At 41.7% G+C, this 15,281-nt stretch overlaps 1 protein-coding gene across 4 annotated transcripts in view; it reads left to right on the plus strand.

Annotated features, from left to right (window-relative positions):
• NIM1K (NIM1 serine/threonine protein kinase) overlaps nucleotides 1-15,281 on the plus strand; it is a 58,287-nt gene that overhangs the window by 8,189 nt on the left and 34,817 nt on the right. Inside the window, exons 2-3 of one of the 4 annotated variants that reach the window (XM_047731147.1) lie at nucleotides 6,701-6,857; nucleotides 14,736-14,877. The exons of 1 other annotated variant lie outside the window; for it this stretch is intronic. The gene's annotated coding sequence lies outside the window, so the exon portion shown is untranslated. Of the gene's footprint in view, nucleotides 1-6,583; nucleotides 6,858-14,735; nucleotides 14,878-15,281 lie in introns of those variants that run through there. 2 more of the 4 variants (XM_047731150.1, XM_047731148.1) reach the window with 2 other exon arrangements.

Genomic DNA, 15,281 nt, shown 5'->3' on the forward strand with positions numbered 1-15,281 from the left:
GGAAAGGAGCTGTGTTAGTTACCTGGTGTAAGCCAAGAGTCTCCTTACTTAGCACTGTTATATAATAACCTTTAAAAGTGTCATGCCTTGTTTTATCAGGAAGCACAAGTTATCAGAGATCCCTTACTAAGGTCTCCTTCTCCAGAGCTGTGGCTCCTGGCCAGCGCTAGCTGTGAGAGAGAAAGAGAAAATAGGTTTTCCAGCGTCTATAGCAGAAGAAGGCAAGGAAGGGAGAAAAGACTTAGTAAAGATGTTGAGTGAGTCAGCCTGTAATGTTTGCCACATTGTCACTTATTGGTAGGGTGCCCATATGTCCCCATATGTGAGGGCCAGCCCTGGTTTACACCTTTTGTCCCAGTGTGGTTATTAATAGCAACCCCTTCTATTCTCAAAAGCATCCTGGTTTGAATGACAAATTCTATGTTCACTCTACTTATTGAGCACTTGCTATTTACTGTAGGCTCTTATTAAATAGTGGTTATTAATAAAAATGATAGAATGTAACCATAAGATAAATAATAAGCCAAGATTACATGTGGTGAGTGCCTGTGTGGTACCGGCAGCCGATGTGTAGGTTTTACGGGAAAGAGAAATGAGTGAATCAGCAAATGACTTGAGGTGAGCTGCTACAGGGGGAAGAAGTACAGGGGGAGATGTGACACCATTGCATGAAAAATAAATGGATTGGATGCAGTTGGAAAGATGGAAAAGTTTCTGTGCCAGGATTTGCTTTGAAAAGACTAACACCAGGGGCTCTTGGTGGCTCAGTAGGTTGAGGGCCCAGCTCTTGATTTCGGCTCAGGTTGTTGTCTCAGGGCCGTGAGATTGAACCCCGTGTTGGGCTCCATGCTCAGTGTGGAGTCTGCTTGTCCCTCTCCCTCTGCTCCTCCCCCCACTTATGCTCACTGGCTCTATTTGTAAAATAAATAACATCTTAAAGAGAAAAAAGACTAACAACAAATAGGTTTTAATGCTGCCTTTGTTGGAGTGATGAACACTTTGTAATATGGGATATAATACTGAGATATTGATTTGTTCTAAAGTATTTCGAAGACTTATGACACAAAATAAAAAGCCATTTATATATTAAGTCAAATATACTTTTCTTCCATCACAAAATTTATCAGAGAAATTTTGCATATGTGAAGAAACATTAGTTTCTTGATTATTATCTTGTGGAGCATGTAGTTGAGTATGACCTTGAGCTGTTTAGTAACAAAGTCCTTAATCAAGAGACTGTATTTGTAGCTACCAAATTTTCTTTTCTTTTTTTTTCTCCAAATTTTCTTTTGAGTTGATTTGAAATGAAAATATTTACTTAGCTGTTTATTTATTTATTTATTTTTTCCTTAGCTTGGTTCTAAAATCCCAACAATTTGTTTTACATAGTCGTTCATTCTGTTGGGCTGCTTGGTGGGCTGACATAGTGGAAATAAACAAAGGGAAGAAATTTGGTTCTTGTCTTGTCCCTGGCCACTAACTAGCAAGTCTCCTTCCTCTCTGGATCTGTTTTTCGAATACAAAATGAGAGATGAAATAATCCTGTGGCTCCTCTACTTTGCGTCCTTCGGAGTCCGTGAGTATGTTTGGGTATCAAGGGAAACCACGAAACAGCCACTCTGCTTGCAGCTTCAGGTCCCCTTGATTTAAGGAGGTGGTAAGAAGTAAGACTGCAGAAGTGCCTGAATGCCCATCTACGCAAGCTACATTCACTTCTGGCAGAAGGAAGGCATTTTCTAAGCATCATGGAAGGTCAGTGGCACTTAGTGGTTTGGAGGGAAGAAAGACAAGGAAAGAAAAGACTTGTTTTATTCCAAGTCCTGAGCTATCTTACAGCATTCAGTGACGTAACATGGTCCAAAGAGCAGTGAGGTTTAGCTCACCTGTTTCTGGATTTGTGTCCTGAGAGGTTCTAATGGCACATCATGAGTCTAATCATTCTGACACGGTCCACTGGTGGTGGTCCAACACCAGCCCTCCCACTCCCATTCTGCTGCTACAGGTATCCCCTGCTTTTCAGAGTCCACAGGACACCAACCCGCTTTTACAAAAGATCTACATTGGTATCTGTTTTCGCCAACCAAGTGAACGCCCAAGAGGATTTTGGCTTTTATGAAAAGAGGCAAAAAGTGGACATGCATTCAACATTGGTTTTGCAGTGAGCCATTCTAGAGGCCGTGCCCCCTGAGCAGTGGCAGAGGCCCCTCCTGGCTCCTTCCCTGGGAACTACACTCAGCATCCTACCTTCCCCATTCCTAAAAGGTGGTTTCTTTTTATGAAATCTTCCTTAGGTAGATTTTGATTTTCACAACTTTTCACTTGTCAAATTTAGAATCAACTGCTGAGCACTTCCTACTTTAGCTAACTGATGGAAATGTTGGAAAGGATTCCTCCCTGTGCCATTCCCCGGACAACTCATTGCCTTGTCCAAGACTGCTCAAAGCACTGGGCTTCTGTGGCTATTCTCAGCCTCTCATAGGTAGCAGTTGTGCTCATACCTCTTTTAGAAGGCACAGAGATGTTTGCTGTACCAGTGTACATTGTGAAATTGCAACAGGTCTGCTTGTATGTGGGTGGCATGGAAATACAAGACTAAGTATACCACTTGAAGCATTTCCACACACGGAAACAAAGATCAGTTGAGATTCCAGCTGAAATCCATTAAATTTATAGATTCTCTTGGGAGAGAGTTTATGTCTTTATGATAGTGAGTATTCCCTTAGTAAACATGATCTGTTTTTCCATTTATTAGATCTTCTTTTATGTTTTCCAATAAGCTTTCACAACTTTCATAATTTATGTCTCAACTCCTTTGTTGGATTTATGCTTAGGTATCTCATGAATTTTTTTGCTACTCATGTCAATGAAATATTTCTTATTATTTCCTTATTATTACCAGATTATTATTGGTGAATGCAAATGTTATTGAATTGTACTAATCTTGTTTCCAGCACACTGTTAAACCTAATTAGTTCTAACGGTTTATGAGTAGAGGCTCTGGCATTTTCTATGCTTAAAATCTGTGTCTGCAGGGGTGCCTGAGTGGCTCAGTCAGTTAAGTGTCTGCCTTCGGCTCAGGTCACAATCTTGGGGTCTTGGGATTAAGTCCTTTATTGGGCTCCCTGCTCAGTGGGGAGTCTGCTTCTGCCTCTGTCTCTGTTCCCTGCTCATGATCTCTCCCTCTCTCTCACACACACACTCTCTCTCTCAAATAAAAAAAAAAAAAAAAAGGAATATTCCTTTCTGATTCTCCTGCCTGCTTTGGCTACTGTCATGCCCAAGCTTGGACATCGTGGTGGCTGCCAGTGCCTTAGAGCACTATGTTCCACGGCAGAATCCACCAAACACAGCAGCGAGTGGAATCAGGCAGGCTTGGCAGGCACGCCAGCCTTGCAACTTTGAGTTTGGACAAATTCCTTAACCCCTCTAAAATTTTAATTATTCCATCAGTGCAATGGCAATTTTAATATCTGTCTTATAGAGTTTGTTATAATGATTAAATCAATAAGAGAGCACAGTGTCTGGTATATTTCAAATGCTTAATGAAAGTAGCTTTTAGTATTTTTTTCACTGCTCGAAAGAATACAATGGTAACAATAATATCCTAACACCAACTAAAAATATGGCTTCTTTCAAATGTCCTACAAAAGGTGTTATTAGTTTGTAGATTTTAAGTTTATGTTATAGTGACTTTCATGTATTCATTCTGTCTTAATTCCTTTTAACAAATATTTATTTATTTGTAAGATTTTATTTATTTATTTATTTGAGAGAGAGAGAGAGAGAGAGATCACAAGTAGGCAGAGAGAGAGGGGGAAGCAGGCTCCCTGCTGAGCAGAGAGCCCGATGCGGGTCTCCATCCCAAGACCCTGAGGTCATGACCTAAGCTGAAGGCAGAGGCTTAACCCACTGAGCTACCCGGGCGCCCCTTAACGAATATTTGTTTGGTGCCTCCCATATCCTAGGACGAGAGGCTGGGGAGTATTGAAGGTATGTGAGAAATAAGTAGCAGAGATCAATCTAGAGAGACCAAACACAATTAGAATATGAACTGATAGAACATATGATGTGAAATATCAAGATGGCGTATAAGATAAGATATGAGAATATCAAGATATAAGTTCAGGGGGCGCCTGGGTGCCTCAGTGGGTTAAAGCCTCTGCCTTCGGCTCAGGTCATGATCCCAGGGTCCTGGGATCGAGCCCCACATCAGGCTCTCTGCTTAGCAGGGAGCCTGCTTCCCCCCTCTCTCTGCCTGCCTCTCTGCCTACTTGTGATCTCTATCAAATAAATAAATAAAATCTTTAAAAAAAAAAAGATATGAGTTCAGGGGGACTACTGAGGAAGAAGCAACTAACTGTCTAGCTAAGTAGAAGAAAATAAGAAGGTGATATTTCAGTAGGGTCTTAAAGGCTGAAAAATGTAAGGAGCAAATGTGTTCCAGGCCAACCAAGCTGCGTATATAAAACTACCCAGGCATGAAAAGATACGTTATGACAGGAAAGGTAAAACTTTAGGAATAAATTGCATAATTAATTCAGAATTAAGTCAGAACTTCCCTTCAGGGCTGGATATGTAGCTCTGAGTCTTTGAGCTTGGGGAAGGGGACTAGGGATACCTTGGAACCCCCAGCAAGCACTGACCGTCTAGTGTCCTAGAGGGAGGATTTAATTCACTGTTAATTAGTGTTGGTTTTGGCTCCCCTGGAGAAGTGTAAACATAAAGGAAAGGAGTCAGGAGAAAGGCAAAGGCAAGTGCCTGGATGTGTATATTTGCAGAACTGTTTCAGAGGAATTGGGAAGTACGGGGAAGGTCTTGAAAAGAGCATGGGGATTATTCTGCATGCTTTAAAATAAAGCAAATTCTGCTGGAGGCTGCTAACATATCACAGCCTAAAAATAAAAACAAAGGGATATGGAGCCTTTTTCAGTTTTACTGTGAACATTTTAACCTCAGTAACCTTCCAAAGGGAAGTCATAATTGAGTTGTTTTTATTGTCTGTGGGCTGGAGCAGATGCTGGCGTGTAAACATTCTGATGCTTCCAATTCAAACACCCTTCTTAGGAATGTCTACCCACATTGGAGGTGTGCTTCACTGGGAGCCTCAGAGTGTTGTAGAAAAGCAACAGGGCATCGCACCAAACCCCACGATGTTTCAAAAATTTTCCAGCCAGAGGTGTTCTGGTTAGGGACGCTTGTAACAAACAAACCAATCCTTGTTTCAGGAGAGAACACTTGAGTTTTGGGGTTTTGTTTTTAAAATTTGCCTTTATTTTTTCTTTATCATAGAACAGTTGTTAGTAATGGTGGTGGTGTTTTTCTACCAGAGGAGGATATGAAAGAAATATCTATTCCTGTATCTCCTGGGATCCATACTACCTTTTAAGATATCTGTACAGGGGCGCCTGGGTGGCTCAGTGGGTTAAAGCCTCTGCCTTTGGCTCAGGTCATGCTCCCAGGGTCCTGGGATCGAGCCCCGCATCGGGCTCTCTGCTCTGTGGGGAGCCTGCTTCCTCCTCTCTCTCTGCCTGCCTCTCTGCCTACTTGTAATCTCTGTGTGTCAAATAAATAAATAAAATCTTTTTTAAAAAATAAAATAATATCTGTACAACTCAGATCAATTTAGGCAGCATTTACGAACTCTTCCTGGATACTTGGGTGTCCAGAATGATGAAGTTAATAAGACTGAGAGGACCTGCCCCATAGAAACCCGCATTCCAGTGGGGAGGATAAATGTGTACACAAGTAACACAAACAGTAGGCGGAATTTGAAGATGTTCAAGGAAAACACAGAGTTCATGCGGGAAATACCAGAGGAGGAGCTGACCTCTGCTTGAAGTACCAGGAAGAGAAGAGAAGAGAAGAGAATTTCAGCTAAATTTGAACAAGTAGAATCTTAACCATTAGATAATTGAAATAAGAAAAACAATGAAATGAATCTTTGTAAAATAAGAATTTAAAGTAACTGTTATGCTTAAAAACAAAATAAATCTGTTTTGTTTATTCATTCGTCTATGCCATAAACAAGTACTGACTACCTACGATGTGCCAGGTATCATTTAGAGAGAGAGGTGAATAGAACATCCTTCGTTCCTTCCCTCAGTACCCTCACTGTCAACACAGATCGACAGATGTGCACACGAGAGACAGATGTCCACAGAGAGGTGCATGAACTACTCTAGGGTTCCTTGGACTTAAAGGAGGCAAGGAAGACTTCACAGTGGGATAGAGTTTGGGAGGGCCAATAGGGGAATGGGTTGAAGAGAACCGTCCTTGTAGGAGAAGTGCCAAGTACAAAGGCATACAGGCACAAAGCAGCATGGGATGCTCCTGAGACCTGAAGTAGGGCGCTATGGCTCAGATACAGGGCTCCATGGAGGGGAGGAAAAGTGCTCCTGGACCTTCTTAGAGTCCTTGGCTGGGTCTGAAAATTAAATTGACAAAGATTAACAGGAGAAAAACATATACATGTATTCAATAGGTTTCGTGACGTGGGAGCCTTTATAAGCAGCCCTTGTTTCAGGAGAGAACACTTGAGTTTTGGGGTTTTGTTTTTAAAATTTGCCTTTATTTTTATAAGCAGTCAGACTTGAATACTTTATGCTATTTGATGAGGAGTGGATCGTCACAGAGTAATATGATAAACTAAGGATTACCCTCGCCCCCCCCCTTATCTCAAGTTTGTTCTCCACGGTTTCAGTTATCTGAGGTCACATGGGGCCCAGAAGTCGAGGATTCTTCTTCTGACTTATTGTCAGAAGGTCATTAGCAGCCCAACACCCCACCACCACGCCTGCATCCTTCGCCTCACCACATCTCACATCATCATTTTATCATCTCACAGCGTCATGAGAAGGGTGAGTGTGATCCAATAAGACGTTTTGATAGACCACATTCACATAACTTTATTACAGTGTATTATTATAATTGTTCTATTTTATTGTGAGTTATTGCTAGTAATCTCTTACTGTGCTTAATTTATAAATTAAACTTTGCTATACTTATGCATGTATAGAAAAAAACATAGTACATACAGGGTTCAGCACGATCTGCGGTTTTAGACATCCACTGGAGGTCTTGGGACATATCCCCCAAGGATAAGGGGGACTACCATAGAAGGTAAATTTGGTAAATTGGGGGAAGCTTAGCAAGGCCCATTTGTTAGGGTTCTAATTGGTCCCCCTATTGGTGCCCCTTGTCTTCAGAAATAAGGATGCCCCTTTCCTCCATGTATAGGGAGGGGACCTCTCTCCTGAGGGTTTTATAACATGTTTCAGGGAAGAAGGGCAAGGGGAGAAGGAAGTCAGACTGACTCTCCTGCTTAAAATATTCAATTTATCAAGGTGTCACTGGGCGGCACGCCCCAAACCCTATCAGGGCACATGGGGGAAGGCAAGTGGGAGCAGGCAAGGATGAGAAATGAGGGGAGGCATGAAATCAAGAGCCAGAAGTTGGAGAACTTTCTAGACCATGCAACGGAGACCGAGTTCTATCCAATATTCAATGTAACGAAGTTAGTTTAAGCGGAGCAGTAACACCTACATTTTAGAAAGATCTTGCAGCCGGTTTCCTGGAGGACAGAGTTGAGCTGGGAAAGATAGGAAGCGAGGTGGCCGCTTAGCCAAGTAGGTCCAGCATGGGATTAAGCCCGCTAGAGGCTCCTGCCTCTGTCGGTCCAAGAGGCAATTTAGAATTTAAGCAAAGATAACCATAAGATAGCTAATAAAACACAGATTCTGATTTTTCTTAGATGCCTTGAAAAACATATATCAAATATCAAAATCTTTTAAGCCTTTTATTGCCTCCTCCCTGTTGGTGCTTAAAGCATGTGCATGTCTACCTATTGTGGGACCCGGCCCCGCCCGGTGGAGGCAGCCACAGGGTGATGGGTGAAAGGAGAGGGGGATATTGAAGTGGGAGGATTTGCAGGACGAGGTGAAGGCATAAGAGAAACTTGGGATGGCACTTAGGTTTTGGACGTGGCTGACAGGAGACTGGCCACGTCCTGCCTTTGGATTGCTAGACGCTTCATTCCCATCATTCCCGACGTCTGGCAGAGGCCTCCTCCAAGGCAGGCACGCCTCCCACATCTCTTCTGCTTGCAGAGCCCCTCCATGTATTGCACTTATAATGCCCTCCTCTGGAGCCCCCAAGCAAACTCCTCATGGACTTTCGAATCCTCAGGACCAGGTTCAGCCTCTGCCATAAGCACCATTTCAGTGCAGGTCTGTCATGAGGATCCTGATACAGCTTGGCTCAGGACAGGAGGGCTCAGCAGGAGCTCCCAGTCCCCTTACCCATCTCTTGTGGTCCCCTGCTAGTGCTCCTCCGTGCTAAGGTCACCTGGTCCCCTTACTCACTGAGACTGCAGCTCGGTGACAAAAAAGAGAAGATACAGCGTCTTTATCCCAGTGTCAAGCATAATTAGCCCACTCCCACCCAGCACCCAAGTCTGTCTGGAACAAAGTCCCAGGCAACAGCCAAATGTATCTCTGAGATTGTTCCTGAGTATTCTGAAGTGTCAAGGACTGCAAAGACAATTCTCCTTATGACCCCGCGCCTAGTGTTCACTGCACCATTTTCTTCAGGATTCCCAAAGCCCCAGCCCCCAAAGAAACAAAACAATATTTACAGACACAGTCTCAAATGGAGGTTTAGCTCCTTCTCCGTGTTCTTCCATGCCCAGGGCAAGAGTCAGGCCCTAGTAGTGCCGTTGATTTTCACGACCAGTGATTGAGCGTCTACTTCTGCTTGGCAGGACATTCTGTAGTCAGTTGGTAACTACGTCACCATTTCAGCTGCTTGATTTAATGTGGTGCCAGGTTTCGTTTCTAAGTCATCTTATTTCTGGATTCAAAGCTTCAGAAAATCTCAGCTTTGGGGCCCTGGACTAGACCATCTCAGTCAGGGGGGCCAGTGTACCATACGGGGACGAGTCACTCTTACATATGTGGTCATCAGAAACCGGCCCCAGGCCCAGGAATTAGTAGAGATAAATGTGTATTTCTAGCCATTAAGCCAAGAAAATCTGTTGTAATCATAGTCAAAATAGCCCCAACAACAAAGGCACATACAGGAGGAGAGGAAAACATGATAGAGCTCTCTGCATTGCCCCCCTTCACCCCAGTTTCATTTCCCTCCTCCCTGTCAACAGTTAGGAACTCATGCATCCAGAACTTCTCCTGTACTTTGCAGCTGTCTTTCCTTACACACGCATAGATCCCTGCTTAAGTGAATAGGGCCTATTTTCAGGAAGCTCTCAGAAATGTGCACATTTCATGGACCCTGAGGCTGTTCCCCTATAATCCCTTATACTTACAAAGACAAGTAATTCATAAAATGCAAGCTAAAGTAGTACAGGGTGGGGAGAGGGGAATGCAGCCTGAGAATCACAGTGGAAACCTTGATGTGTCCTTCTGAATCTTTTTTTAAAAAAATATTTATTTATTTGACAGAGATCACAAATAGGCAGAGAGGCAGGCAGAGAGAGAGGAGGAAGCAGACTCCCTACAGAGCAGGGAGCCTGATGTGGGGCTCGATCCCAGAACCCTGGGATCATGACCTGAGCCGAAGGCAGAGGCTTTAACCCACTGAGCCACCCAGGTGCCCCCACCCTTCTGAATCTTTTCATGTTTAATCCTTGAGCTTTTTGCAGTTTTATGCACTGAAATATTATCTAGTCTCCAGAGCTCAAGCTTTGTTTCCGAGCTGCCCGGTGAGATGGGAGGTCCTCATTATCTACTTTGACTGGCTTCCTTGGGGAAATGGTTTCAGCCAGAAATGCCGGGTCAATTAGCCAGAGCTGTGGAACAGTATGTAATTCTCAGAACTGGCTCTGAAACCCTCCAGGTTCCCTGGTGGGCAGCACTTAAACTGCTTCCTCAGCACCGTGTAATCACGTCTTCAGTCAGGCCCAGGATGGTGCCCGCTCTGGGGACCAAAGTGTCTCTAATTACATTTGCCTTTCTCTTCCTCAGTTGCGAAGGTCCTGTGAGTGGACACCTGTGCCAGGCAGTTCTTGGAGCAATAAAGGCACAGCCAGACATGGGAAGGCCCGGCCTCTCCTTTTAGAGAGCCGTTTCTTTTGCTTTTCCAAGCCAGGTAGGCCTGCGTGAGCTTTGATGTCACCATTCACGCTCTTCAATGGATTTACGTCATTATTCACCAGGCTTCCTATAGATGAAAGGCCGGTTAGGTTTTGATGATTTTTCTTTTCACATGAAAGCCAGAGTGACTACCTGATTTATGAATTTCCTGCACCCCCACCCTCACCTTGAGGTTTTTCTGTTTCCCATCCAGATGAATATTTTTTTTTTGTTTTAAGAAATCAACTTAGGGGCGCCTGGGTGGCTCAGTGGGTTAAAGCCTCTGCCTTCAGCTCAGGTCATGGTCTCAGGGTCCTGGAATCGAGCCCCACATCGGACTCTCTGCTCAGCTGGGAGCCTGCTTCCTCCTCTCTCTGCCTGCCTCTCTGCCTACTTGTGATCTCTCTCTGTTAAATAAATAAATAAAATCTTAAAAAAAAAAAAAAAGAAATCAACTTAATCTTTGATCCTGGAATACTTACAGGTATAAACCTATAAAGACATGTAAATGCCCTTCGTAATCATTTTCTTTCCTGAGAGCATTTAAAAATGTAGAGAGGCTGTATTTTATGTGAACTAAACTGCTCTTTTCTGAAGACCTTAGGAATGGTTTTCTGTGAGGTAAGGTGAGGGGGAGTCCTTTATGGAAACCAGACAGGGCGTTTGTCCCTGTGTCTGCTGCGGCTGGTGCTAAGCCAAACTTCTACGAATTTTGTGTTGTTCTTCATGACAACAGAGGAGAAGTTGCAGCAGCTTAGATCAGATGTAGTGGCCACGGAGATGAAAGGACTGCTTTTTCCCTCTGGAATGCAAGATTGGAGTTTAAATGTGAGCGATGTCTTGAGATCAATGCGTTTGATACCTTTTAGAATTGCAGTAAAGAAATGTATCCGAGATTGGGTAGAAAGATAAGGAAACATTTGCTTACGAACGAAGGCTTTTGGAGGAGGTGAGCAAGGACAAAGTATTTTGGGGAACCCTGGACAAGTCATGTAATCTCTCTGGGCCTTTGACCCCTCATCCCTAAAAACGAGGAGGTGGGAGAAGAGGAGCACTAAGGTATCTTCCATTTCTGACCTTCCAGGATTGCGTAATTCCTTGTTGTAGCCATTTTGGACAGTCTGGGCAAAGACCATGAGGGAAGGAAGGGGAGAAAGCTGTAGGAATGTAAGCAGGAGTAGAAGCGCAGCCAGAGAAGGTTTTTTAATGCAAAAGCATGGTCAAGGTTATTACAGAAAAGATTTGGAAGCAGCTGGCTGGGTAGTTTGCACGAAGTGGGTATTTTCTAGTGTAACATCTTAACTTATTTTAAATGTATTTAAAAGTAGACATTTAAAATATACAATTTAATGGCTTTTCATGTATTCACGGAGCTGTGGATACCTCACTGCAATCTTAGAATATTTTCATTGCCCTAAAAAGAAACCCTGCTCAGCTTAGCAGCACTCCCACCCCCTCCCCAAACCTCAGCCAGCCACTAATCAATCTACTTTCTGTTTTTATAGATTTGTGTATTCTGAACGGTAAATCAGATCATAGAATATATGGTCCTTTGTGACAGGTTTCTTTCACTTAGCCTATGTTTTCAAGGTTTGTCCTCGTGTGGTATGTATCAGTACTTCATTTCTTCTTATCGATGAATGATATTGTATTGTCCGTGTACACCAGGCTTTATTTCTCCCCCATCAGCTGATGGATACTTAGGTTGTTTCTACTTTTTAGCTATTATGAATCATGTTGCTGTGAACAATTGTATAAAAGTTTTTGCATAGACAGGTTTTCATTCTTGTAGGTATAGATCTAGGAGTGAAATTGCTGAGTTATATGATAACTATATTCAGCCTTTATCTATCTATCTATCTATCTATCATTTTTTAATTTATGGTACCAAAAGGAGATTTTATTAAGGCACGGGGACAGGACCCGGAGGCAGAAAGAACTGCTGCTGTTCAGCTGTTTTAAAGACTGACCGATTTCTTTTCAAAGTGCTGAACCATTTTACATTCCCATCAGCGGTGTACCAGGGTTCCCGTTACTCTCTGTCTTTTTAATTCTAGTCATCCGAGTGGGTGCGAAGTGGTGTCTTGTGGTTTTGTGCTCCCTGATGCCTAATGATGGTGAGCATCTTTTTGCGTGTTTATTGGCCATTTATATATCTTCCTTGGATAGATGTCTATTCAGAACCTTTGCCCATTTTCAATTGGACTATTTATCTTTTTATCATTGAGCTTTATTTACAGATTCTAGATATAAGTCCTTACCAGATACATGATTTGCAAAATTTTTTCCCATTCTGTATGTTGTCTTTTCACTTTCTTGATGGTGTCCTTTGAAGCATAAAAGTTTGTGATTAATGATGCCAGATTGTCTGTTTTTGTTGTTGTTTATACTTTTGGTATCAAAGCTAATGAATCCTTGCTTAACCCAACGTTGTGAAGATTTATTATGGCCATGTTTTCTTCTAAGAGCTTTATAGTTTTAGCTCTTACAATTGGGTCTTTGATGCATTCTGAGTCAATTTTTGTTTATGGTGTGAAGTAGGAGGCTAACTTCATTCTTCTGCATGTAGATAGACTTTTAATTATTTTTAATTATATATTTCTAGTTATTTTCTGTGTGGTTGCTCTAGGACTTAAAATATATTTTTTAACTTATCAGAACCAGTTTAAATTTATAACATAATTGCAGTATGATCTAGAAATTTTACTCCTTTATAGGTCCATTCCCAACTCCCCTTTGTTTTGCTATTATTGTTATATATATTACATCTATATGTGTTAAAAATATAACATATGGTTATAATTATTGCTTTGTATAATTTTTATGTCCTTTAAAGAAACAGAGAAGGAAGGATAGCAAGTATAGATAGACTTGGGTATTATTAGGAGAACTTTAGGTACAGAATTGATCTCTGTTTTGCTCATTGTCATATCCCCTACACCGGAATAGTGTTTATCACATAGTAGGTGCTCACCTAATATATAAATCAATAAATAATGCTCTCCATACAGAGAGAGAGCATCCCAAAAAGATGGGGAAGTAAATAATGAAGAAATTAAGAGAATAAGATTGCATGATTTTGCTGGTAGTGTGGGAGAGGTAATAATCACAGTAAAAAAGTAAGAAGACAATGTCTTTCTTATTCAGTGTCATGTATCTGATCCCTAGCCCAGTGTTGACATTTGGTAGATACTCAGGAAAGGTTGAATGAATAAATGAAGCATCCCATGGATAGTGCAGATCTTGGGGGATGAGGCAAGAGAGTTTTAGTCTTAGACGTTCCTGTGCTCTCCAAATGGACACATTCTCTGCCTCTTCTCAGTGACCATGGCTCTACACTGGTGATTCTCCTGGCGTTCTCACCTTGTGTCCCACATCCCCACTAGATTGTCAGTTCCCTTTGTGTGTTCTCATCAGGGTGTCCAGTCACTGAAGGAAGAGAAGTACGAGCCCATTGGTTAGGACTTAGCAAAGGGAAGACAGGATCAATTTATCATTAACCAAGTTGGAAGGGTGGAGCATGGCCCATGAGAAGAGGAAGAAGAAAACTATTGGTAATAGACTGAGACAACTGAGAGAAAGCCCGTGATAGTCTAGACTTATTTAATTCTTTCATTCCCGCACAACACCTATAGAAAACCTGCTTTCTACTAGTCTGGAGATATGTATAACAAAGTGTTGGACTTTCCTTATACCAAATATTAAATCAGAGGCATAAAGAAATTTGCTTCATTGTAGTAAGAATATTCTGGAAATAATTATATAGTCTTTTACAGTGGCTAAGATGTCCGAGATTGGCACGTCTCTGCCTGGGCTTGAATCCCAGCTGGGTGGAGTCACCTGATGATCTCCCTATGCTTTCCTGTATAATTGAGGTATTAGTACTTGCCTTCCAGACTGCTGGATTAAATTGTTAGCACACATAAAGCACCTAGGACCATGTCTACCACATAACAAATAATATATAAGAGCTAACTACTATTATTGACATAACAATTATTATTAAAGACCACAATAGTTAATTGAGGTCATCTAGTAAACTTCAATACAATTTTAGAGTTCCCATTGTCCATAGTACCTAGCTACCTAGAAATCTTCTTAGTAGCAGCCATTTATGTACATAAGATTTACTTATTTAAAGGCTGGAGCTGTTAAAAAGGAACAACCCTCTTATCTATGTTTGTTTCATTTTGTTAAATGATTACTATAGCAAAGAGCAGTTTTCTACCTTTTTTTTTTTTTTTTTTTTTTTTGTATTTTCTACCTTTGAAAGCCAGCTCCATTCCAGAAGTTGCCAGAAGAGAAGGGAACCTTCTGAATGGATAATTCAGAGGGCTGGAAAGAAGTTCCTTTTTTCCCCCCCCCAAATTAAGTCAATATGAATGAATTCCCAACTGAGATTTCAAAGTGGTGACAGATCAATGGGCTTAGGAATCAAAGGCATCCAAAGGTGATGTTTCTACTCTAAATGTACGAGCCATTCAGAATACTAATTAAAGACTGTTCCTAGTTGGTTTTATCATGTAAAAGAGCAGCATCATGAAAGACTCTTTTTGGTTAAAAAAAAAAAAACTTCGGAAAGATACAGTAGAAAGGTTGAATGATTCTTTCCATCACTGTATGCAGAACCTCTCCCCTCTCCCCATCTAGGCATTCCATAACTCACTATTGCTTGGACCCCCAAAGAACAATTCAGGAGCACAATTACGATTTGTCTGACTGTAGAACAGCAGGTTCCCTTCAGTCAACTGTTTTCTTAGTAGAAGCACAGAACTTACTTCAAACATTGAACGTGAGTACCTGAGGTTCTTTTCTCAGCAGCAGATTGCCTCTGCTAAGTCATGCATGTGCAGTGATGTCCAGACCTTTGGGTTCCTGAATAACACATCATGTGGAGAAGAAAGTGATGGCACATTATAGGTGCATAATAAGTGTTTGTTAAATGGATGAGTGATTGTGGTGAAGGTAAACTGGAAATAAATTGATCATAATTGGAGTCTCATCTAGGTAATTTTATCCTGAATGATCACAGACAAGTCATTTAATTGGATCATTCCATGCCTCGGTTTCCATGTCTTTGAAAGAGTATTGATTAATATATTGTGGTTTAAAATGAAATTGTCGATTAAAATATTAATTAAAAAGTTGGTGCTCTTAGGAGAAAAGAGAACTATATTAAATTCAACTTGTGACATT

Source organism: Lutra lutra, chromosome 5 (genome assembly GCF_902655055.1).
Source record: "Lutra lutra chromosome 5, mLutLut1.2, whole genome shotgun sequence".
NCBI lineage: Eukaryota > Metazoa > Chordata > Mammalia > Carnivora > Mustelidae > Lutra > Lutra lutra.